Raw genomic sequence first — 24,974 nt, forward strand, 5'->3', positions numbered from 1 at the left:
TTTCCTTCCTTTGTGGTTGTCTGTGAGATGGAAGAATAAGGAGGCGTTTTCAAAGGACAAATACTTTTAGTTCCATACCTGAAATGGAAGAGCACTGCAGGTTGAAAAGATTGTCCCCAGGGATAAACCAACCCGTCTCTTTCCACTTCAGGCCAGCTTCTTATGTGTTAATTCACAAGTCCTTTCCATCCAGTTCCCACATCAATTGGTTAAAAAACAAAAACAAAAACCTGCACAAGAATCTGCATTGTATTTATATATTTCCTACCACACACAAGGGATGCGGGTGGCGCTGTGGGTTAAGCCACAGAGCCTAGGACTTGCAAATCAGAAGGTTGGTGGTTCGAATCCCTGTGACAGAGTGAGCTCCCGTTGCTCGGTCCCTGCTCCTGCCAACCTAACAGTTTGAAAGCATGTCAAAGTGCAAGTAGATAAATAGGTACTGCTCCGGCGGGGAGGTAAACAGCGTTTCTGTGTGCTGCTCTGGTTTGCCAGAAGCGGCTTAGTCATGACCCGGAAGCTGTATGCTGGCTCCCTTGGCCAGTAAAGTGAGATGAGCGCCTCAACCCCAGAGTTGGTCACAACTGGACCTAATGGTCAGGGGTCCCTTTACCTTTACTACACACAAAATCCACACTTTTGTAACACATTTTGTCCAAAAACACACATTTCTATTTATTCATTTTGTTTACAGATCAGTTCTCATGCAACATGCTAAAGCAAATAACAACAAATAAAAACAATTCAAATCCAATACACATACAGACTGGCACAAGAAATCTCCTATTGAAAAGCTTGTTTAAAAAGGGAGGTCTCCAAAATGACAATAAGAGAGGATGCTTGTCTGACACATAAACCCAAATGCATATTTTATATATGCATACCTAAAATCCAGACATGTGAAAATCAGGGAATATCTGCATTCTAATATGCCTATTAATCAAGGAAGAGTGAATCAGGCTGGTTCACTTAACAATCTGTAGCAAGCAAAATCCTTGAACATCTTTATTCCAGAGCTGCTGAGTGTACAATGGGAAAGAAGGATCATCCTTGATATGGCATTGAATGCCTTTTGCCTGCCTGTATGGTGAGATGCGTGTGAATTTGTGTACAAACATAAGATTTACATTGATTCTCTACATAATTTATGTCTGGCCCCTACCCAGGTGGGCAGGTGAACTTAGTATTGCAAAATCCACTCCTCTTCACTTTCCTTTAAAAATGTGGCTGTTCTGAGTGTGGTGTAGTGGTTAAGAGTGGTGGACTCGTAATCTGGGGAACCGGGTTCGCGTCTCCGCTCCTCCACATGTAGCTGCTGGGTGACCTTGGGCCAGTCACACTTCTCTGAAGTCTCTCAGCCCCACTCACCTCACAGAGTGTTTGTTGTGGGGGAGGAAGGGAAAGGAGAATGTTAGCCGCTTTGAGACTCCTTCAGGTAGTGATAAAGCGGGATATCAAATCCAAACTCCTCCTCCTCCTCTTCTCTTCTTCTTCTTCTTCTTCTTCTTCTTCTTCTTCTTCTTCTGCCATGTTTCCAGCCTGGTTTGGCCAAAGTTCAAGGATGATGGGAGTTATAGTCCAACAATATCTAGAGGGCTACAGATTCCCCAGCCATGCTCTCTCCTAAGTCATTATCCACCTGGGATTCTGATAAAACCAAAAAGGCATTATCTGTGCAAAAGAGATGCCAGCAAACTCATAAGATACAGGAAGGAAGGAACGGGGGCGGTAAGGGGAGCACCTCAAAACAGATCAATGAATAGACAGCATGCTCTGTAGGCAACAAATGCTGATTAAGAGGCAGAGAGAGAGAGAGAGAGAGAGAGAGAGAGAGAGAGAGAGAGAGACGGAAAACTAAGGGCGGCCAGGAATTGGGTGTCCTGAAAGAGGACATGGCTGGCTTGCTGGTTGTAACCAAGAAAAGGAGCACTTCACATTGCAAGATTTTGTTGCATAGGTCCCACTTGTGAAAACAGAAAAGAAAAAGAACGCAGTTCTGGAAAGAGAAAAATGGAAATGGGAAGAAGCAGGTTAGCAAAGATTTCTTCTCTAGGCTCCAGGAGAGAGAAAAGAGAAAGAGAAAGCCAGGACAACTTTATCGACATTTCTAGGAGGCGGCATCACAGCTTGAACACTGCTGCTAACCTTGTTTTCCAGTTCCTGCACCCTGTAGATTTTATCAACTAATATTTATTTGGCATTTTTGCAGCTAGCACAGAAAGAGAGAGAGAGAGAGAACAGTTGCTACGTGAGAATTCAGAGACCAATATAGTTTTACACAGATCAGTGTATTTGTGACTCATCTCCTCATGGTGGTTTACCTGTGTTTGAAACAGAAAAAATATGTGTTTGCTATTTTCCAGAGCTTCGTGTTTTTAGAGAACTTGGGTAAGGGAAAGAATCCCAGAATCACACAGGTACTAGCCTTTGGTGGCCAGAAGATCCAAACTCAAGAATCCTGTAAGATGGGGCTGGGGGAATCCCAGGCCTACACCCTTTTAAGGCCACACATGCCAATAGCCCTATTCTGCACCTTCCTCAAATCTATTTGCCTCCTGTGATGGGATGATGAGCTGCTTGTGCGTAAAATCCAAGTCCCTCAGAGTTTGCTCAAGTCTGCAAACCTCTGTCTGTAACAGAGCCCCTTAAGCATGGCTCCGTCAGTCGCTGGCAGATTCCGAAAGTGGTTGCTTTTGAAATCTTTTCCAACATAAAAGCTCCTTAACGGAAACACGTCTTCTGGACTCTCTGCGTGACAGTTTCCGACGAGGGGTGGGTGTCCCTACAGGAGGTCCTGAAACCTCCCCACTACCCTCACTGGAAGTCTCCCCGAGCCATCCCTCCTGCTCACTTTCCCTCGGATCACCTCGTCTCCCCCTGCTGGTTCCCTCTTCCGCTGCTGAGTCTCTCCCAACCTGTGTGAGCCCTTCCACCTCCCGTCCTTCCGATGGCAGTTCCCTGACACCTCCCATTTGGGGATAAGTGCTCTAGCTTACTGGAGGAGCACCTGCCTTTCATGTAGAAGGTCTCTAGTTCAATAGCTGGCATCCCCAGGCTGGGATGGACCTTTGTTTGAACCCCTACAGAGCCCATGCTGGTATGTGTAGATAGTACTGGCCAGCTAGAATGCATCCTTGACTGTTACGATGTCTCTAGATTGCCTGGATGCAAGGTGGACAGATGTGAGTAGGTCACTTCATATGGAAACATTTCAAGGAGGGGAATAGAAGAAGGGGATCAAAAGGCCCTTTCTCATTGTTCCCTCTGATAGGAAACTTGGGTGAAGTGCACTACCAATGATAGTAAAAAAAGGCCCACTGAGAAGCAAGAGGCTGGTATGCTAAGAGGAACCTGATAGTTTATGAAGTATAAGCAGATATTCACTGAGAGAAGTAAAGGAGGTCCACAGGGCTGCAACATCTTCTCCATGAGGGTTAAGCAGATGCTGACCTCGCTCTCCTTCTCTCCTGCTCCACCCCCCCCCAAAAAAACAGCCCAATGAGAACTGAGCATGCTTGGTGGCTACAGAATTTCACATTCCAGTCAGTGGCGTAGTGTGGGTTGTCAGCACCCGGGGCAAGGCAAGTAATTTGCGCCCCTTAACCCGTGGATTTGCGCCCCCTTGTTGGGATTTGCAGGATACTGGATAAGTCTGCAGGCTTCAACAGGATGATGCAATACTCTGCTGGGTCAGAGTGACTCAGCAGGAGTGTGATTAGTGTAATTGGCTATCACCTGTTTTAAAAAGGAAAGCCTGTTTAACAGGGGGTGTGGTGGTTGTGCTGTAGTGTGGTGGTGCTGTGGTGGAGAGTATTCGTTTGTAAGTACTCTGTATGGACTGTTTCTTTTGTAATGCCTGTATATAACTCACATTAAAAAGGACTGCACTGAAAAACCTGGAACTCTTAGTGCTTTGCTGAAAACGCCGCGTGGAATACGCGACAGGGTTATGGGCCCAGCACGCTTCCGCTGCGCAAGAGTACAGGTGGCAGTTATCTAGCCGTGGGTGCTGGAGGTGAGCTGCAGGGATGGAGCAGTCCAGAACTGGCGTGTTGCTGGAGAAGCTGACGGCCACGAACTACAGCATCTGGTCGGTCCGCATGCAACACTTCCTCAAGCGTGAGGGCCTGTGGAAAGTGGTGGAAGAGCCACCGCAGCCCCCGGAGGAGGATGAGGACGACGATGAAAAGCTGGCACTAGCAGAGGCCCAGCTTGAAAAGGATGAGAAAGCGTTGGCTACGATCATCCTTGGAGTGGACGACAGCCAGCTAGTCTACGTAGCTGATAAGGTGACGGCAAGTGAGGCGTGGAATGCGCTCAAGGCTGTCCATGTGCAAGAGACAGCTGGCTCACTGATAACACTGACCAGGAGACTGTACCGGTGTCGGAAGAAACCGGGGGACTCCCTGGTAAACCACCTAAAATTCCTAACAGGCTGTTTCCAGGAGCTAGCCTTAAGAGGGAGGCCTGTGGGGGAAGAGGACAAAGTCTTTATAGTCCTGAGTTCCCTTGATGACAGCTATGATATGCTGGTCAACTCCCTCGAGTCTGTAGAGACTGATAAGCTGACTCTGGAATACGTGACCGGACGGTTGTATGCAGAGGAGGACAGGCGTGCAGAGCGAAAGATGACCTCAGCCCAGCTGTTGGAGCATCCCAGAGGGAACAACAGCCGGGAAGAGCAGAGGTGTCGGGAGCCGGAGAAACAGCCAGGAGGAGCTGCTGCAGACCAGCCGGTGGTCAACAAAGTAAAAAGGTGTTTTTGCTGCAAGTCCAGTGGACATCTGCTGTGGGACTGTCCAAGAAAACAACAAAAACAGCGGAAGCACAAGAGGCAGCAGAGAGAGTCTACCGCTTGGGTGTCTGCAGATGGTCAAGAAAATGAAGAACTGTGGGTTTTGGACAGTGGAGCTTCTCAAACCTTTTGTAAAAGAAAAGGATTGCTAATTGATGCTAGGGCTTCAAACAAAAAACATGTAAGTCTTGCTACGGGCCAGAAAGCTAATGTGGTTTGTGAGGGGGAGGTTGTGTTCCCACAGCTGGGACACACATTCAGGAATGTGTTGTGTGTGCCTAGTTTGCAAAACAATCTCCTGAGCATTCCCGATTTGGCAAAAGCAGGCTTTGAAGTAAATTTTGTGGGAGACCAGTGCCAGATAAAGCAAAATGGGGCAGTGTTGGCAAATGCTAGCCTTAGAACTAATATGTATGTACTGCAGTGTGAATCTAAGGTTGCAAATGTGCAAAATGTCCCGACCCATGATATGTGTATTCATCTCCTGCACAGGCGTCTGGCTCATGCTAGCTATAAGGTGCTAAACAAAACATTGGAGTTGTGTGGGGGGATGAAAAACATAAAAAGTTGTGATAATTACTTAGACTGCAATATCTGCAAGGAGGTTAAAAGCAGGGCTTGCCCAGTAGCAAGAGCAAGCCAGAGAGAAACCAAAAAACCACTGGAGTTGATTCATGCTGATGTAACTGGTCCTTTTCCACCTAGTGTCTCCCACAACAAGTATTGTTTAATCCTAGTGGATGATTTTTCTAGATTTGGCTGGGTCTATCCATTAAAGCAAAAGTCTGACGTTGCCCAAACTTTGAAGTTCTGGGTAAGAAGGGTAGAAAGGCAACTTGGTGAAAAGGTGTCCTCTATTCAATCAGACAGGGGAGGGGAGTTTATGGCAAGCTCCCTAAGAAACTGGTTGCGTGCCCAAGGGATTAAACATAGGCTTACCAATGTGGCCACGCCTCAGGAGAACGGAGTAGCAGAGCGTAGAGGAGGTGTCTTGCAGACACAAATGAAAGCATTGTTAGCAGATGCAAATCTTCCAATTAAGTACTGGGCTGAAAGTATTAAGACCGCGAATTATATTGGGAATCGCTTGTGGTCAAGGGTACTAGATGACATACCCTATAAAATTCTCTATAACAAAAGTCCCAGTTTGCAACATTTAAGAATCTTTGGGACAAAGGCATGGGTTGACATACCTGTAAAGAACCGAAGAAAAGGTGGGAAAAGGGCACAGCAGTTGCTATTTCTTGGGTATGAAAGTGGTACGAAAGCCTACAGGTTTGAAGATGATAGAAACCTTTTGAGTTATAGTCGATCAGCCAGCTTTAATGAGCAAAGAAATTGGCCCAAGATACATGCAAACCTGCTGCCAGAAAAAGTTTTACTGCCGAGCATACCTGATAAGGCAGTTGAAACAAAGCTAAGAATTGGCAGTTCTCCCAGAGAAACTGAAAGGGAGGAAGTAAAGGTTGAGCATTTTTCTCCAGCTGCTAGCATGGAGCAGGGGAGAGAAGAAAGTGCAACAGGGACAGGAGGAGGTAGATCTCCAGAGTCAATCCACCCCAAAAGCAGTCCTGAAGGTAGCCCAGGAGGTGAGATTAATGAACCAAGGAGGTCTGCAAGAAGTAATAAAGGTCAACCTCCAAACCGTTATGGGTTCCCAGCCACCATAAACCAGGTTTGTGTAACTGAGCCAGAAAACTTTGAAGAAGTGCAAGAGTTACCTACTCTAGAGAAAGAGGCGTGGTTAAAGGCAATGCAGGCAGAGTATAACTCTCTGCTAAACAACAATGTGTTTGTACCTACAGAATTGCCTGAAGGTAAAAAGCCCATAAGCTGTAAGTGGGTTTTTAAAGTGAAAAAGCTGGCTGATGGTAGTTGTCAGAGGAAAGCCAGGTTGGTTGCACGGGGCTTTACACAGAGGAAAATGATACATTATGATGAAGTGTTTGCCCCAACAGCAAAGGCTGAAACAGTAAAATCAGTTTTAGCAATGGCAAGTCTGAGAGGGTTAAAAGTTAATCATTTTGATGTTGCCTCAGCATATTTAAATGCTCCTATTGACGCTGAAGTATATTTACAGCAAATACCAGGTTATGAGCTAGAAAAAGACAGCATGGTGTTAAAGCTGCAAAGGGCACTATACGGTTTACACCAAAGTGCACGTCTATGGCATGAATGCATAGACACAACTTTGAAAAAGATGGGATTCAAACAAAGCCTGGCTGATTCCTGTTTATATTCAGCGATGGTGCAAGGAAGTGTTTGTTATTTACTTTTGTATGTTGATGATATCTGTCTAATAACAACTGCACAAAAGCAAGTGTCTTGGTTTATAAACAGCCTAGGTAACAAATACAAACTGAAGTATTTGGGAGAGATTCAGAATTACTTAGGAGTAGAGGTTCAGAGAAATGAAGAGGGCGTTTACTCTCTGAGTCAGAAGGAAAAAATCGAAAAGTTACTGAAGACATATGGAATGGAGAGGGCAAATGAGGTTGACACTCCCATAACTACCCAGTACAAACATGAACCAGAAGGGCAAAAATGTGAGAATGCAACAGCGTTTCATTCTCTGTTGGGTTCTCTGTTATATTTAAGTTGTTGGACAAGACCCGACATAACATTGGCAGTGCACATGTTAAGCCAAAGAAGTGCAGACCCGGCTCAGAGAGATTGGGTAGCACTTAAAAGAATCCTAAGGTATCTGAAAGGCACAAAAGATTACAAACTGGTGCTGGATACAGGACATGATCAGCAAGTGTATGCATACGCTGATGCCAGCTGGGGAGACAGAGAAAATGGAAAGTCTACCACTGGCTATGCCATATATATTGGAAATGCCCTGGTTCAGTGGAAATCCCAGAAACAAACATTTGTTGCCACAAGTACTTGTGAAGCAGAGTACTCAGCCATAAGCGAATGTGTATCACAAATAGAGTGGTTTGCTTGCCTAACAAAAGAGCTTGGAATACCTTCTGAAATGCCAATCACTGTGCTAAGTGACAACATGGCTGCACAACAGCTTGCTAACCAACAGAACTTTAAGAGCAAAAGTAAACATATTGCGATAAGATACGGAAATGTGAAAAATGCTTCGGAAAGAAATGTGTTAAAGGTACAGCACTGTAACACAAAATGTAATGTGGCAGATTTGTATACAAAATGTTTGGATGCTCCTAAATTTCGAGACTTAAGAGAATTATTGGGTCTCAAGCCTTTGACTTAAGGAGGAGTGTTGGGATTTGCAGGATACTGGATAAGTCTGCAGGCTTCAACAGGATGATGCAATACTCTGCTGGGTCAGAGTGACTCAGCAGGAGTGTGATTAGTGTAATTGGCTATCACCTGTTTTAAAAAGGAAAGCCTGTTTAACAGGGGGTGTGGTGGTTGTGCTGTAGTGTGGTGGTGCTGTGGTGGAGAGTATTCGTTTGTAAGTACTCTGTATGGACTGTTTCTTTTGTAATGCCTGTATATAACTCACATTAAAAAGGACTGCACTGAAAAACCTGGAACTCTTAGTGCTTTGCTGAAAACGCCGCGTGGAATACGCGACACCCCTAACCCGTGGATTTGCGCGCCCTAACCTTAACCCCCAGGTGTTGCGCCCGGTGCGGCCGGCCCCCCCTGCACCCCCCACGCTACGCCACTGATTCCAGTCCTGTACTGGAGGGAAGGAGGTGAGGTGGAAGTTGTAGGACCACAGAGAACTCTGAGCAAGTAACCTCTTCCAACAAAGGTTGGGAAGATGGAGGCCTTTGAAGCCTCCAACAGCAGGCTACTTCCACCTCATACTGCAGGACGTCAGAGTGTTAAAGGGTCAACCATCCAGCCTAAATACATTTTATTGGCTCCCTCCTGGTGCTCTCTCTGCGTTGCTGGGCTTGTGGTGTGGTGGGAGTCATCTGGTTGCTCAGGCCCAGGGGAAGGTGCCTATGAGATTCTGGGTTCTGACAGTCAAAGAGGTTCCTCTAGGGCGGGGAAGATCCTGTCCCTAGTCTCAGTCACAGTGACTCACTGATCTCCAGTAGCCAGCTCAGAGCCCTGAACTTGTCACAGCTCCCTAACTAGTACCTCTGACCTTGTTGCCAGAAAGGAGGCATGGATGGAGCAGTGAACAACACTCTACTTTGCAACATTTTGTCGTAGTAAGTAAATTTTTAAAGTAAATTTTAGGTCCCGCTTGTCAATCAATAAAGTAGAAAGTGGAAGTTCCATTGCTACAAATGCAACTCTTTCCATATACAATGCCTCTACTGCCATGCCACTATCACAGTACCCCTGTTGGTACTCAATTGCAACTCAATTGCTACTCTTTCTATATACCTCTTATAGAATTATAGAGTTGGAAGGGACCCTGTGGGCCATCTAGTCTAACCCCCTGCAGTGCAGGAATCTCAAGCATCCATGACAGATGGGCATCCAACATCTGCTTAAAAACCTCCAGTCCACCACTTTCTGAGGGAGTCTGTTCCACTGTTGAATAGCTCTTACAGTCAGAAAGTTATTCCATTTGTTTAGTCAGAATCTCTGTTCTTGTAACTTGAAGCCATTGGTTCAGGTGCTACCCTCCAGAGCAGGAGAGAACAAATTCTTTATCTGAAGATGGCTATCTTCTCTCAATCTCCTCCTTTACAAGCTAAACATACCTAACACCCTCAACCGTTCCTCATAAGGCTTGGCTTCCAGATCCTTGATCATCTTGGTCACCTTTCTCTGCAAATACTCCAGCTTGTCAATATCCCTCTTAAACTGTGGTGCCCAGAACTGGACACAGTACTCCAGGTGTGGTCTGACCGAGGCAGTATAGAGAAATATAATTACTTTCCTTGACTGAGACACTATACTTCTGTTGATGCAGCCTAGGACAGTGTTGGCCTTTTTGCTGCTGCATCTCACTGTTGACTCATGATAAGCTTTTAAGTACCACTCTCTTCATATTCTCCTCCTGCTACTCCACTCCCCACAATTGCCACTCTTTCCATATACATCTCTTGCTGATGGGTTGGAAACTCGGTGGATGATAGGGCAACTGGTACAACTTTGGAGTGGGGGGCTGATTCAGACCATTTCTAATTAGCTAGTTTTTAATTCTTAAATAAAAGGGACGTGGGTGGCGCTGTGGGTTAAACCACAGAGCCTAGGACTTGCTGATCAGAAGGTTGGTGGTTCGAATCCCCGCGACCGGGTGAGCTCCTTTTGCTTGGTCCCTGCTCCTGCCAACCTAGCAGTTCGAAAGCACGCCAAAGTGCAAGTAGATAAATAGGTACCACTCTGGCGGGAAGGTAAAAGGCGTTTCCGTGCGCTGCTCTGGTTCGCCAGAAGCGGCTTAGTCATGCTGGCCACATGAACTGGAAGCTGTACACCGGCTCCCTCGGCCAATAAAACAAGATGAGCGCTGCAACCCCAGAGTCGGCCACGACTGGACCTAATGGTCAGGGGTCCCTTTACCTTTAATTCTTAAATATGAACTATGGTCGTGGCAGGTTTGCGTTTGTGGATGGACAAATTCTGTATTTTATTTCAGCAACACTGAAAATGGTCCTTTTTTCTGGTGCCCATTCACATTTCCTGCACAACAAGGGATTTTTTTTACAGCTCGATATTGGGGAAAGGAAAGCGGAGAATCATATTCACAGATTAACCAAATGCAGCAGGAAAGACGAATGAAGAATCCAATGGACAACAAACCCACGTCAGCCAGGAGAGGGCAGTGTTTTACCACATTTGACATTTGGAGCCTGCTTCCTCTCCCTGGAGCTAAGATATTGTAAACAAGCATATTTTATTTAAAACATTCCTCTCTTGTAACAAAGTCTTACATTTGGTTTAAATACTTTCCCTTTTTGTCAGCGTACAGTATATTACTCCACACATTGCACATGAAAACATGTCCTTGAGCAATTGACTAATACTGGCTGATGATATTTACCGAGCCAGAATTACTTACCTTTGCAGATCCGGTTACAGGTTCCACTTTACATTCAGGAAAACATAATGGTTTTGTTAAAGCAATACCAAGCCTTACAGAGACAAAACGTGGGCCCAAATAGAGTAATTTATGCTTGACAACAGTAACGCACTATAAACCTTGACAAACAGGGAGAAGGCAACAATGGAAAGTAGTTACTGTGACTTCGAGCTCTCAATTTTACCACTTATTTAGTACACATTTCCCATTTTTCCCTTTCATAATGAAACACGTAGCAGCCTATATAAGGAACCCAGGTGATCTCCCTTCCAGGCACTGACTACACCTGGACCTGCTTAGCATCAGCAAAGTTGATACATGCCGTATACCACATCAGGATGATGTTTGATGAAAAAATGGCTTTCTCCATCAACACACATGCAAGCAGTTTGCATTTAAAACTGCTGTTAAAATGGAGGGAGAAACCCCAGTTTTAGGAGCAGACTCAAAGCCTGCCAGTCATCTGATGTCATAAATCATGTCAGGTGGTTTTGACCTACCTGTTAAAGGTGGCCCACAGTGACAGATAACATCTGAGTTGTTGAGCCGAAAAGGCTGTATAATATGCCTTTAGGCTAGGGGTTGGGAACATTTGGCCCTGAACTGCAGTTTCCAACAGCCTTAGCAAGCATGGCCAATGTCCAGGGATTATGGGAGTTGTAGTTCAGCAACATCTGGAGCGTCAAAGGTTCCTCACAACTGCTTTATGTCATGCATTTTAGAAATATGAGACGTATTTCCTAAATTGCCAACTTTTATTTACAACAGCAGAGAATTCCATGCTAGTATCATGTGTCTTGCTCACTGCCTTAGTTGACAGCCAAACCACAGTGATTGCTGTGAATTCTTAACTCAAATGGTACATAGCTTAGTAAGTATCCATGACATTCTTAATCCAAAAATATGGAGTTAGAAGGCACATCATCCAGCTCTTCACTCAGTCTTGAGACCTAACATATATCTATAACTCCTGGTTGTCCACTTTGTTCTTGAATACCTTCACAGACTAATATTCCACAATTTCTAAGGCAGTTTGCTCTATTGGTCAGTAGAAAAGCTATTCCTGTTCAAATTTTATAATACCAACTGTTATTTTGTCTTTTGTTGGATCTAGTGAGCAATTACATGAAGGATAAGTAAAGCCAGTGCTATTTCAGCCCAGTACAGGCCTACATTTGAGATCATGTGCCTCAATATCCATTCTTCTTTTCTAACCTAAGAGATTTCAACAGCACAGATCCATTTCATCATCACAATTTAACGTCTGCACTTCTGTTTACTGGGGTGAGCAACTTTTTGGGAGGAAATAGTCAGAGCCACATACTGACTGCAGCGGAGAAGACAAACAAAAAGTGGGTGGAATATCCAGAGTTCTGTTCTACACCATCATCTATCATGCCTCCAACACCCACCTATTCATTTATCTTCTATCCCTCTCCACCCTGCTCCCTTTCTCTCTTCTCAACCCTTCCCCAATTTACCAGTTCAGTTCCAGTGGTGGGTCAGGTTAGGAATTGGCCAAGAACCATCTGGAGCTTAGAAAGGGTAATCACTGGCCAGCCCAGATGTTCAGTCACCCTCATCCTCAATTAGTGGTGAGTGGGTGGTGGCATCATTTTTGAATGGCAGTCAAGTCTGGCTCACTTCTGTAGTGGCTTCTCACCTGAGCAGTCTCCTGAAGTCTGGTGCCAGCCCTGTCTAACCACACAAACATCTTTCCTCTCCTTCATTCATACTCTATCCACTATTATACTTCCATTGATTCTCTTTCTCCCTGAGCTAGGGGACACCTTTAAGGGAGGTGGAGAGCCACATGAAGTCCTAGGCCATGGGTTGCCCAAATGGGTTGTCCACACTTGCCCAGGGTTGAGTGGCATTGAACTCAATGGGACTTGCGTTTCAGTAGGCATGCATTCAGTATGATTGCATCATTGGTGACTCTCTAGGGCCCAGCTCCCATTTGGTAATTTAAGAGCTGCAGTTCAGTGGTGGAGTATCTTTTTGCATGCAGGAAAGTCCCTGGTTCAATCCCTTGTATTGCCAGGTAAGACTGGGAAAGTCCATTGTCTGAAAGCCAAGAGAACTGCTACCAGTCAGTGCAGACAATATGGAGTTCGTTGCACCAGTGCTCTGATTCCATATAAGGCAGTTTGCTATGTTCCTTATGACAGAGGATTGTGTACAGTTTAACATCTTCCTTTTGCCAGTAGGTTCCCCATCTCTTGCCACCTTGCCTGATGCAAAGCACAAGCACACACATGCAAACAGCCATTGGAGCTAAGCTCATCCCCATTAGCACTGCTTTAATGAATTTGGACTACAGTATTTATTATGTTTGAAATGAATCTTATCTGCCTAAGCACAGCCACCCAGTATGAAATCGCTTCTCCCTCCTAAAACATTCATCTTTGTTTGTGCTCACTGTAATCAAATCATCAGCCAGTGCTCAAATCTTATAAGGTACAATACACAACGCAACAGGGTAAAACAACCTCATTTGTTTGAATAACAAACAAATTAAAAGAGAAATGCAATTGGAATGGAAGCTAATACCAGTCAGAATATAAACAGTTATTTCTCCACACATAGAGGGAGGGGGAGAATAAATAGAACGCCATCACAAATGAATTACTCATGGAGGAAACCTGGTTAAAGGCAGAACCTCTTAGCATTTAAGCCATGCATTTAACTTGACTGAAGCATAATTGATCAGTTGAGTAATTGCTTCAAGAAGTGAACAGTTAAGAGTAATGAACAGGCACATAACTGACATCCCTTTAAACAATTTGTGAGAGGCTTGTCTGCCGGTTCCAACCCGAGAAAACCTACCAGATGTTCCAGTTACAGTAGAAGTGGATGTTAACTACTGCTTTGCGGCAAGGAACCGGAGCGCTCTGTAGGCAGGTGGTCACGCTAACGGAGCGTTTGGCTTCAAGTTGCATATGGGGGATCAAGCAGTGCAAAAAAATATATTCAAAAAATAAAGCATCTGGCTTCCATAATGTGCTATTTATTATGCATCATGCATGTACTCATTTGTAATTGCCAGCACACTCATCACTTGTGTATTTCTCTTACTATGGTTGTTGGTTGATTTTGAACAAAAACAATGCACCAGGTATTGCAGAGATTCAGCTGCTAAGATTCAGCTGCAGAGAATCACACAGCAGGCTTCCAGTGAAAGACAACCCTCTGAAGAGAGAGAGAAGGAGATGGACTGGGGAATGCAATTCAAGTTGCTCATGTTGGTGTTTAAAGTGCTAAATGACTCAGGCTCAAAATATCTGAAAGAATTCATTCTTTCCTACAATCCCTCTTGAATATTAAGCTCAGCAGCGCTGCTTCATTCACTCCTTCCTTCGTGTTCTCTGGCCGCACTCGCCCAGTGCATGCACCGCTGGCTGGCAGCAGCAGTGACATCCCAGCCAGCAAGCTGGTCCTCCCCCACAGAGACAACAGCCCCCTGGGCTCCTTCATTTGCTGGAGTGGCCCAGGAACAGTTGGCTCAGCTTCCCAGTGCAGCGCAAGTGAAACCACAGGTGAAAAGGGAGAACTGCAACTGGCCTAGCAGTTTAGAGGGATGCAGACCGCCTGCTCAGTGCCAGTTGGTGGGAAGATGGATAACAAGGCCGCCACTAGTTAGGGGTTGAAGTCAAGAACTTCTGCATGCCAAGTGCATGTTCTACACTGAGCTACAACCCATCCTCAGACCAACTGGGAAGACTATTGATTATTTACTGTAAGTGAGGGGCTGGTGGGGCTGGTCTATGCTTACAGCAATAAGGTGGTAGAGTCCTAAAATGTTGGCATCTCCCCTTTCATTTCAGACTGCAGACTAGGGAAAAAATGCTTTGACTGTTTCCCCATGTACAAAAAACAAAACCAAATACAAAACTTCATGGAAGGGGGAAAAATCATATCTTCCCAATGAGTTGGCTGCTGCCAGATTCCCTCTGAATTCCCTCTGCCAACCGTATAACACTAAGTTAAGCTGCCATGCTCCTGTTGGCTTCAGGAACATAGGGAGCTGCATTATACTACGTAGGTCATTTGTTCCACTTGCAGTATCTCAGCATTGTCTACACCAGCCTTTCTTAACCATGGGTCCCCAGATGTTGTTGGACATCCATCATCCCTGACCTCTGGCCCTGCTAGCTGGGGATGATGTGAGCTGTAGTCCAACAACATCTGGGAACCCAGGGTCAAGAAAGGCTGATCTACACTTTCAGTGGATCTCCAGGTTTTCAGATGAGATATCTCCTAGCCCTTCTCAGAGATGTCAGGGGTTGAATCTGAGAGCTTCTACATGCAAAGTGTATGCTCTACCATGAGCTATAGCTCTTACCCATATATCTATTTGGTGGCACATTGAGAACAGCCTTCCCCAACTTCTTGTTGTCCAGATGTTTTAGATCATCCCTAATAATTGCCCATAGTGGCTATGGCTAATGGAAGTTGTAGTGCAAAACATCTAGGGCACTTTTTTTGGGGGGGGGGGAGGCTGGTCTAACAACTCACGTACCCCTTGGTCTTTGAGACCAGAAGCAGAAGATCAAAGTCAGCAGACTTCTGTATCCACACCTATCCTCTTCAACAGTTTACAATTCCTATCTATGAAAAATAGCTCATCCATTCCAGCAAGTTAATAAATTATGATGTAACTGCTAATTACCTCTGTGGAGAGCTCTGGTTAAAGAATTAAAAGCCTAGTGAGAAAGCAGCTTCCCTAGTTCACCTTTGGAAGGAAAAACAGCATCATCTTGATGTAAGTGACATTCATTCATTTTGACCCAGAAAGGAAGAGGAAGCCAAAATGCAGCTGTTGTTTTTCTATTTATTTTTGAAAGGCTGGAGCAGGGAGGGAACCTACTTTTTGCCCAGAGAGCAAAACTAGGAACAACTAAGGAAGCTAGGCAAAATTCTCCTGGGCTAGCCTTTGAAATGGATTCTAAGGGTTCTTATTAACAAGCCACCTCAAACTAGAAATGAGATTTATAAGCCCTGCAGTTACATTCTATTTCAGATCCAGGCTGGAAAAGGATTCTGAGTTTTCCTCCTGAAACCCCATAACTCACTTCACCTTAACACCCTCTGCCCTTTCATCTTACAGCAGTGTTGTAGAACATGGTGCCCTCCTGACATTGTTGGACTGCCCCAGCCTGCATGGACAATGGTAAGGAAAGATGGGAAATGTAGCCCAGCAATATCTATAGAAATGATTCTCCAAGCGTGTGGCAAATTTGGTGGCAGGGGTGGCAACTATAGGGGGTGGAAGGGGCTTTAGCGCCCCCCCCCCAATATTGAGGGGCTGTCATCCCCTGCTGCCGCTGGGCAGCGCTCACTAGCCAGGCAGGGGCAGTTCGCATGGTGGGTGAAGATTGCCCTCTGTGCAGCCCACCTTCTGCTGCTCTTGCGCTTGGGAGCATGGTGCGCGGAGGGGCGCATGACATCACATGATGCCGCGCCCCCTCAATGTGTGTGTGTGGGGGGGAGTCAGTGCCCCTGTGTGGTGGGAAGATTCAGTCAAAGAAACAGTTAAACATTTCAGTGACATTTTCTTTTCTGCAAATATAGATAGACTGAGGATTGAACATGGGACATTTTGCATGCAAAGCAGTTGGACTAACACTGAGAACAGATTTATGTACTGCTTTGTGGCTCTCCTTTATCTAATGAAACATGCTGGACATTTCTTAGGTCCCTATAAAGACAGAAGGAGCAATACTGAAGTGAGCAACCATCTTCTATGGATGACATGGGCCCAGCCCTCACTGCGCACTACTTACTTAGCACTGATCTCTAAACTATTGACCGTTTATGGGTTGCATGGCTTTGCTGTGCTGTTAGCTGTTTAGAAAAAGGACCTTCTTCTTCATTTGATAACTAAAATAGGGTAGACAGGGAGCACAATTCCACAGCAAGATAGCTACTCAATTTGTAAATGAGATACAGTTCTTGAAACTAATCCTATTTAGGACTGTGCCTGGCATGGCGTTTTCAAAATTCAGCACCTTTCATCCATGGATCTTGAAGCATTTACAAGCATTAAACAGAGAAATCTCAGCTGACACTTGAGTCGTTCAAAGAAGCTGCTATATGTGTGAGTTGTGTGGATTCCATTGTTCCCTATACAGCATTCTATATACTTATCTTTCTGTCTGAAGTGGAACAGATCCCCAAAAGTAACTGTGCATTTATTTACTTTTTTTGCCTCCTCTATTTCACTTTTATTTTCCTGCTTCCTTAAAACTACTCCTAAGAGGTACTCAAGTGACAGAGTAAGTCAGCAAACGAGAGAGGATGCTTGGTTTATCATTATGTGCCTGAGGTTTAAAGTGTACCAAAGACAAAGGCAGAAGCAAGCCTGCGTGCTTGTTTTCAAGGGAGGCTACGGCACACACCCCTAATCATTTAAGAGCTTGCCACTTCAGGAGTCCATCTGCTCAAAGCACAAGCCACAAATGGAGCAAAATGGCAGGCACTCTGTGGCACGTGCTCTCACTGGTATCAGTCAAAGGATCTAGCTGAATGGTACAGCCAGACAGATAGTGGGGAAGGAGAACACCTCCAGACTGTCAGTATTTTGTGGGACAGCTTCAGGTGTATACTAGATATTTAGTTGTGCACAATTAAAGTCACCCAAGCACAACAAATCCAAAACATAAACAAAATAAACAAGATGCACTTATGAAAGCAATGGGGAAATGCTCAGGAAATGAACAAAAAAATTAGCAGGAATGACATACTAATCATACAGACTGATCAGTATGAATGCTTATTGTTGAAAGCAAATCAGAAAGAGTTGTCAATAGAGAGTGGGAATAGTCTAAACCCTGTATAAGCTTTGTGCAAGCTAATCAGGAGGGATGCTCAATAAACAGGTTGTCTGGAGGAGCCTACAGATGCAACCATACTAGGACCTAGCCAATGAAGCTGAATGGTGGGGGAATCAGGACCATCGAAAAGAAATACTTCTCCATTTAGTGTATATTGAAAGTACATAAATTGTTAGTACACAGTGTAGCTTTTCCTGCCCGCCTTGCCCCACCCTCCTAGGAGGGTGGTATTTATGCCTCTGAATACCAGTTGCTGGTGATCACAAGAGAGCTACGGCATGCATGTCCTACTTGCGAGCTTCCTATAAGCCACTATACAAAGAAGTTGGACTAGAAGGGACTCTAGTCTTATCCAGCAGGACTATTTCTATGTACTTATGCTTTTAGCATGGTGATAATGCTAAACCTCCTAATGCATGGCAAGAATGTGACCAGCTACACCCCAGGCATCAGGACACTGGCATCTCCTGAGCTGTTCCACACCTTGGCCCAACCAGATGTTTGCATGTCCAGGCTAGAAGTGACAGACGTACAGCTGATGCACAGAAATGTCCAGGTAACCCAAGAGGGGCTTTTGAACAGTATTTAAACACCCCTATTCCCCTCACACAGCACAATTCTCAATTCTGAGAAGAGGGATTGATTGTTAAACCATAGCTATGTAAGGACAATAGGGGTCTTCTAACAGCTCTCAGCACCCTTAAGCACCTGGGATACTTTGGGGAAAGCCTTGACTATTTAAAGTAGTATGATACTGCTTTAAATGTACAGTGCAGATGGGGCCTGTGTGTAGAAACATCTGGCTTCTTTGTAGCTAGAAGGTAGTGTATTGTGCAAAGGTAAGAATCATATCCATTTCTCCACCAGGGCCGGCCCACCCAAGGGGCTCAATGAAGCAGTCACCTCAGGTGGCAGGCTGGGAAGAGCTGGGAGATACAGAAGCCTCTTTTTTTCTCCCCCACTGCCTTCAGCATGCCTGGGCTTCCCTGGGCTGCCTCTAGTCATGTCAGGTGGCAGCAGAGGTGGAGCTGGTGGGGAGGACAGAGGTGGCAGCAGTGTGTGTGTGTGTGTGTATGCGCGTGCCATTTCCTGATTTGCCTTAGGTGGCAAAATGTCCCAGTCTGGCTCTGTTTACTTCTGGCCCTACCCACTTTACCTTTACCTTTATGCCCACCACCAGCATTTGGCTCCCAGAAGGTTGCCCATCAGATATTGCGCGTCCTGGACTAAAGCATGTCCATCTACTCTGAGCTAATTCATTCCCAGTACATTGCCTTGCTCCTCTCCTCCCCTCCCCTCACAAAGCCAGCTTCCCACTTTATTTTTCTATCACACTCTGGCATGAGGCCGCTAGAGTGTGTAACAAAGAGATCAAATGTTGGGAACTGGCTATTACAGGCAGACAGACAGGTGAGACTGGCCCCTCCTGTGACAATCTCTGAGGGCAACTGGGAACTCCATTGACTTTCTTTCATTTATAAACGTGGCAATATGTGGTGGTTCATTTTTGGATAGAAAGATTACTCAGTGTGAAATCCAGAAGGCATAAAGTGTGTTTTTCATACTTCTCATTTAATTTGAAGTAAATCCCTAGTAGATCCATACTAAAAACTTAATTTTAGTATTAGAATACCACTACCTGCTGAGCAATCTACCTTTCAGTCTCCATGGGAATCGCATATGCTCATTGCAGATTATCAGTAAACAGAAGTCTATAAACTATTTAATTTCTGGAGAAGAGGGGTGTACTTCTTCCTTACAAGAAAAAATGATTATGGCACCTGTCTAATAGCTACTCCTGTTCATTGGCACTGCAAATGTGTTGATGAACATTCTATGCCGAGAATAGAAATCTGACCAACTCAGCGCCAGGCCAGTTAACTAGGAAATGAATTACAATGTTCAGTTGCTTTTAAAATAGACAACAGTGGACTTGTTAACTCTTGAAGTTCCCAATATGGTGCCCATGGGTGACACAACATCCTCAGACACTCTTCTTGGCCACTTGCCCTTCCCAATATCTATGTTTTAAATGGTCTTTGTTTAACCTGAGTGTGTGAGAGTTCTGAGCACCACCCGTTTGTTTTCTGTGAAAACATTTTTGTTTTGTTCTTGTGCCCACAATAATTCTTTAGATGTTCAAATTTGCCTCCAGACCCAAAGGTTTTGGGACTCCTGGTCTGCTCTGTGCTACTGCATCTCCCTTGCAAACACAAGAGTCAGAATTCTGAAACTTGAATTAGAAATATTAGCTGCATTAGGTATCCTCACAGAAGGAGAAGTGCTCAGGTTGGTTGAAGAAAGGAATAACTGCCTAAAAGTTGAACATCCTCTTTCAACGAGGTGGGTGATTCTCCATTGCTGCTCCATTTTATTCATAATATGTGTGGAGCCCCCATTTCACCTCCATCATAGATGGTAGAAGGAACAGCAGCAGATCTCTACAGTGGCAATCTCTGCTTCAGAAGTTGAGATAAACACACATTTATTAGCAACAGTCACCAGCAACTCCTCCCTCTTTCTGTTTCCTTGGAAAGTTGCCACTTTGCCATATACTGCTATATATTTTATTCCACCTACTTTTGGGTGGTGGTGGGGAGAAATCACTCAGCAGGTGTTGGAGCTGCCCACATTGAGCTTCCTTTTCCATTCCGGTCTGTACCTACTGAGTATGGACCTCTGGGATACAGGAAGATTCCACTGCTGGGACAAGAGCAACCAAGAGTGGCTAGAGATATGAACTTCAGAAGGAAATGCCTTCAGCTCAGGGTCAGTCTAGTGGGAAGCCTAGAGACAAGGGATTGATGAATGTAAAAAGAGTCTGCCAGCTGGATCAGAGCAAAGGATCATCTAGGCCAACATCCTCTTTTCACAATGACCAACCAGTTGCCATTTTAATCCAAAATGGAGGTGAAAGCTTCCAATTTCCCCCACACAGTCACTAAAGTGGGGAAGAGGGAGGTGTACCATCCCTTGCTCTTGACTTTTAAGTACCTCTTGAATACCTTTTCTTATGCCAACAAGATTTCACAGCTGTTTGAATTTTGTCTTGATTAATGATTATCTGCATTTTTAAAGTGGTTTTATGTTTTATTTAATGATATGGTGGTATAGAAATAAATAGATAGATAGATAGATAGATAGATAGATAGATAGATAGACAGACAGACACACACACACACACACAGCTCTGTCATCTTCATACAACTTCAAAGCCCTAAGCAAGAGGTGGGGAATCAATGACCATCCAGATATTGATGGATTACAGCCCCCACCTTCTTTGATCATTGGCTATATTGGCTGAGAACAATGGAAGCTAGATTCCCACAGCATCTAGAAGGCCACAGGTTTTTTCATCCCTGCCATAAAGTAATCAGTGATGGACACTAATGTGTGAACCAGCCCCAGGTTGACTCTGTATGGAAGCCCTTAGCTTAGGGGTGTTATATACACACTGCAATCACCCAGTGATAAAAATGCACGTGTGAACCAGTCTCCATGTGTTAAGGCACGGTGGCGGTGGGGAAAGGGTCACTTCTGGTTTTCCACATCTTGCTGTACTCCAACACCCATCAGCCCCAGCCATAATTGTGAATGGTCAGGAATGATCAAAACTCTACTCCAACAGCATGTGGAGGACAATCAGTCCCCATTCCTGCCCTAAATCATCTGGGACCAGAGTATCCAAAGAGCCATCTGCTTCCATATGAACTTGTTCCACTTTAAAGATTTTCATTGGAGGTCTGGTTCTGAGCTCATCCATCTTTTAAAGATAGAGTGGTGGTTTCCAGGGAAAAGGCCTTCTCAGTAATGAAACTCTCCTTATAACATATTTGTCTGTAACAAACTGCCAGGGCATTTAATTGCTTATAGTATTCAGCTATCTGTTGCTTCTGTCTCGTTTAACATTTTATAATTCCCTGTGTTCTAGAATTTCTTTGGTTTTAATCTACGTTGAAGTGAGATATATAACTATTTCAACTCAATGCAACAGAGTTCCCATGATTCCCTTTGGGGGTTGTCTCAGTAGTATAACTCCAATGAATCACAGGAACAGGGAATAATAATTAGGGAAGATCCGTAGCCTTCATTGGTAGACCCCAGTGAAGCCAGGTCCATTACAGAAAATGGGGCACAGCCCCACCAAACTCAGTCAGCTCTACCTGCCCATCAGTCCAGGAGGTGTCACTTCCTGTGAGCTGTCACCTCTTTGGCAGCTTCCCAGGGGCCATTTCTTGCCATTTGAAGTTCTACTCACCGATGGCCACTCAAATGAATTATGCATTTGTTTTCATTTGTTTTTTAAGTATACAGTCTCATACTTATTCTGTAGTCATAGCTTTGCCATGGTAGTTTTGCAGGCAGAAGGTAGTAAAGTCTCTTTAGTTACAGCATATTGATTTTCTTTGATCAAATTGCAGAGGCCATGAGGACGAGGTGAGAGAAGGTCTCACACTCTTAATGCCCTACTCAATAAAGATTAAAGGGAACAGAGTGAAATAGCAAGACTAGCAAATCAAGGAAAATGACAGATAGTTACAGTATTTATTCACCAATTGAGGAGAATAGATTTTTTTTTTTTACTGAAAGCTATAAAATTAAACATAAAAAACCCCTGAAGGGTAAGACTAAACATTGACATTGCTGGACAGCATTCAGCAGATTTCTGCACCTAATGCACTTTAAGAGATCATGTTGACTTTTTGATGTCCATTTATTGTTTAAAATCTTCTTTTTTTAGGCTGCTTTATCACCTTCTTAAAATATTTAAGAACACATGGGCTTATTTCCCTGATTGAGAAAACACTCACTTGGTTTCCACATTGATAAATCTGGTGGGGAAGGGCTCCCGCTTTCAATGGTGACTGACAAGCCACAGAACACCACTGCATTGTGAGGAATTCTGGGGCATCTATTCAGTTGTCATGAAATACCAACGTGCCTTTTCATCTTAACCACATGAACAGAGAGATATGGGAACATGTGGCCCTTCAGATATCATTAGACTCCCAACTCAAATCCTCATTGACAATTTGCTGTGCTGATGGGAACTGGAACTCAACATAATCTGGAGGGCACAAAGTTGACTTCCCTTGCTGCAGGGGAATTCTTGGGTATGAGGAATGACAGTTGTAAGGAGTGTCATAGGCAGAATGACAAAAAAAGGCAGTGGTAGCAGCAAAATAAGGTAAGTGGCAGGGTGGCTTGGGGAAGATGTTCACACCCCTGTAGCTCATATGTTCAAGTGAAAAGATTATTTGAAGGAAATGTTCAGCTCAGATACATTTCAAATATGTCTGAGCTGAGTTCTGGGGCACAATGTGCTGTAATGTGCAGTTGCAACATCACATACCTGGGAATGTGCTCCATTGAATTCAATGGGACCTACTTCTGAGAAGACACAGGATTGCCATCTAAGTCTGTAAAAAGGCAGAGGGTTTTTACCATATATACCCACTGCATTTTATTGTATTTTAATGAGCCATCTTAATGCATTTTGAAATCTACCTTTACGCATACCATCGTGGGGAATGACATTCATTTAAATGATGATGATGATGATGATGATGATGATAATAATAATAATAATAATTTATTATTTATACCCCGTCCATCTGGCTGGGCCTCCCCAGCCACTCTGGACGGCTTCCATAAAACCAAAAATACAGTAAAATCACACGTTAAAAACTTCCCTGAACAGGGCTGCCTTAAGATGTCTTCTGAATGTCAGGTAGTTGTTTATCGCTTTGACATCTGCTGGAAGGGCGTTCCACAGGGCGGGCGCCACTACCAAGAAGGCCCTCTGCCTGGTTCCCTGTAGCTTTGCTTCTCGCAATGAGGGAACCGCCAGAAGGCCCTCGGCGCTAGACCTCAGCGTCCGGGCAGAACAATGGGGGTGGAGACGCTCCTTCAGGTATACTGGACCGAGGTCGTTTAGGGCTTTAAAGGTCAGCACCAACACTTTGAATTGTGCTCGGAAACGTACTGGGAGCCAATGTAGGTATTTCAAGACCGGTGTTATATGGTCTCGGCGGCCGCCCCCAGTCACTAGTCTAGCTGCCGCATTCTGGATTAGTTGTAGTTTCCGAGTCACCTTCAAAGGTAGCCCCACATAGAGTGCATTGCAGTAGTCCAAGCGGGAGATAACCAGAGCATGCACCACTCTGGCGAGACAGTCCGCAGGCAGATAGGGTCTCAGCCTACGTACCAGATGGAGCTGGTAAACAGCTGCCCTGGACACAGATTTGACCTGTGCCTCCATGGACAGCTGTGAGTCCAAAATGACTCCCAGGCTGCGCACCTGATCCTTCAGGGGCACAGTTACCCCATTCAGGACCAGGGAATCCTCCACACCTGCCCGCCTCCTGTCCCCCAAAAACAGTACTTCTGTCTTGTCAGGATTCAACCTCAATCTGTTAGCCGCCATCCATCCTCCAACCACCTCCAGACATCTTTTGCACTGACAACTCTCTTAAGGTTATATGTATTTCTTTGCATTGTTTGGGCTTCTTCTGCTGCACAGAGGTGCTATGCCAGGCTGAAGTCCTGTGCACATGTGGAGTCCACATTCAATTTAATGGAGATAGGCGACCCACACAAGGGAAGGAATGGGTGGACTGGTAAGCCTCCACTGAAACAAACAGGAAAGGCAATTAGGATGAGGGAGCATGTGCTAAGTATAGAGGTCATGATGCTTTATTGCTTCTCAATGCAGGGGTGGATAACCTATGGCTCACCAGATGTTGCTGGACTGCAACTCTCATCACCCCTGATCATTAGCCATGCTGGTTGGGGATCATGGGAAATGAAGTCCAACAACATTTGGAAGGTCAGAGATTCCATTCCCCTGCCTTAGTAGATTATCTAAATACATCTTCAAGACTGTTGTTTCTGTTCCTTTGTTTATTTGTGAGCCAGTGGCAATTATTTCAGGTGTCAACCCAATGCAAGAGGGATGGAGGAAACTGTCACAGGCAAAAATTGTTGACAACTTAAATAGAAAAGAAAACAGGATGCTATTATATATATATATATATATATATATATATATATATATATATATATATATATATCCAGGTCCATAAGGCTTCTCCTTGAAAGCTTCTCCCTTGGACATTTCCACTTCCTTCTTGCCAGTGTCTGCACAATCATTTTTATTTTATAACATGATTGGGTCTAAAAATATCCTCCCTTTGTTCACTGTTTATTATTGTTTCTGTTGCCTCAAAGCACTTTGAATGGAAAGTAATTACGTTCCACTGTAGTTTAAGTACCTCTGCTCAATTCTCAAATGGCAATTCAACTTCCTGAAGATGAAGGCAAGCTGGAAGGCAAGTTGTGTGCTTAAAGGAGGCCAATCACTGTAGGGACACAG

This window comes from Podarcis liolepis (genome assembly GCF_965112155.1).
Source record: "Podarcis liolepis genome assembly, chromosome: Z".
NCBI lineage: Eukaryota > Metazoa > Chordata > Lepidosauria > Squamata > Lacertidae > Podarcis > Podarcis liolepis.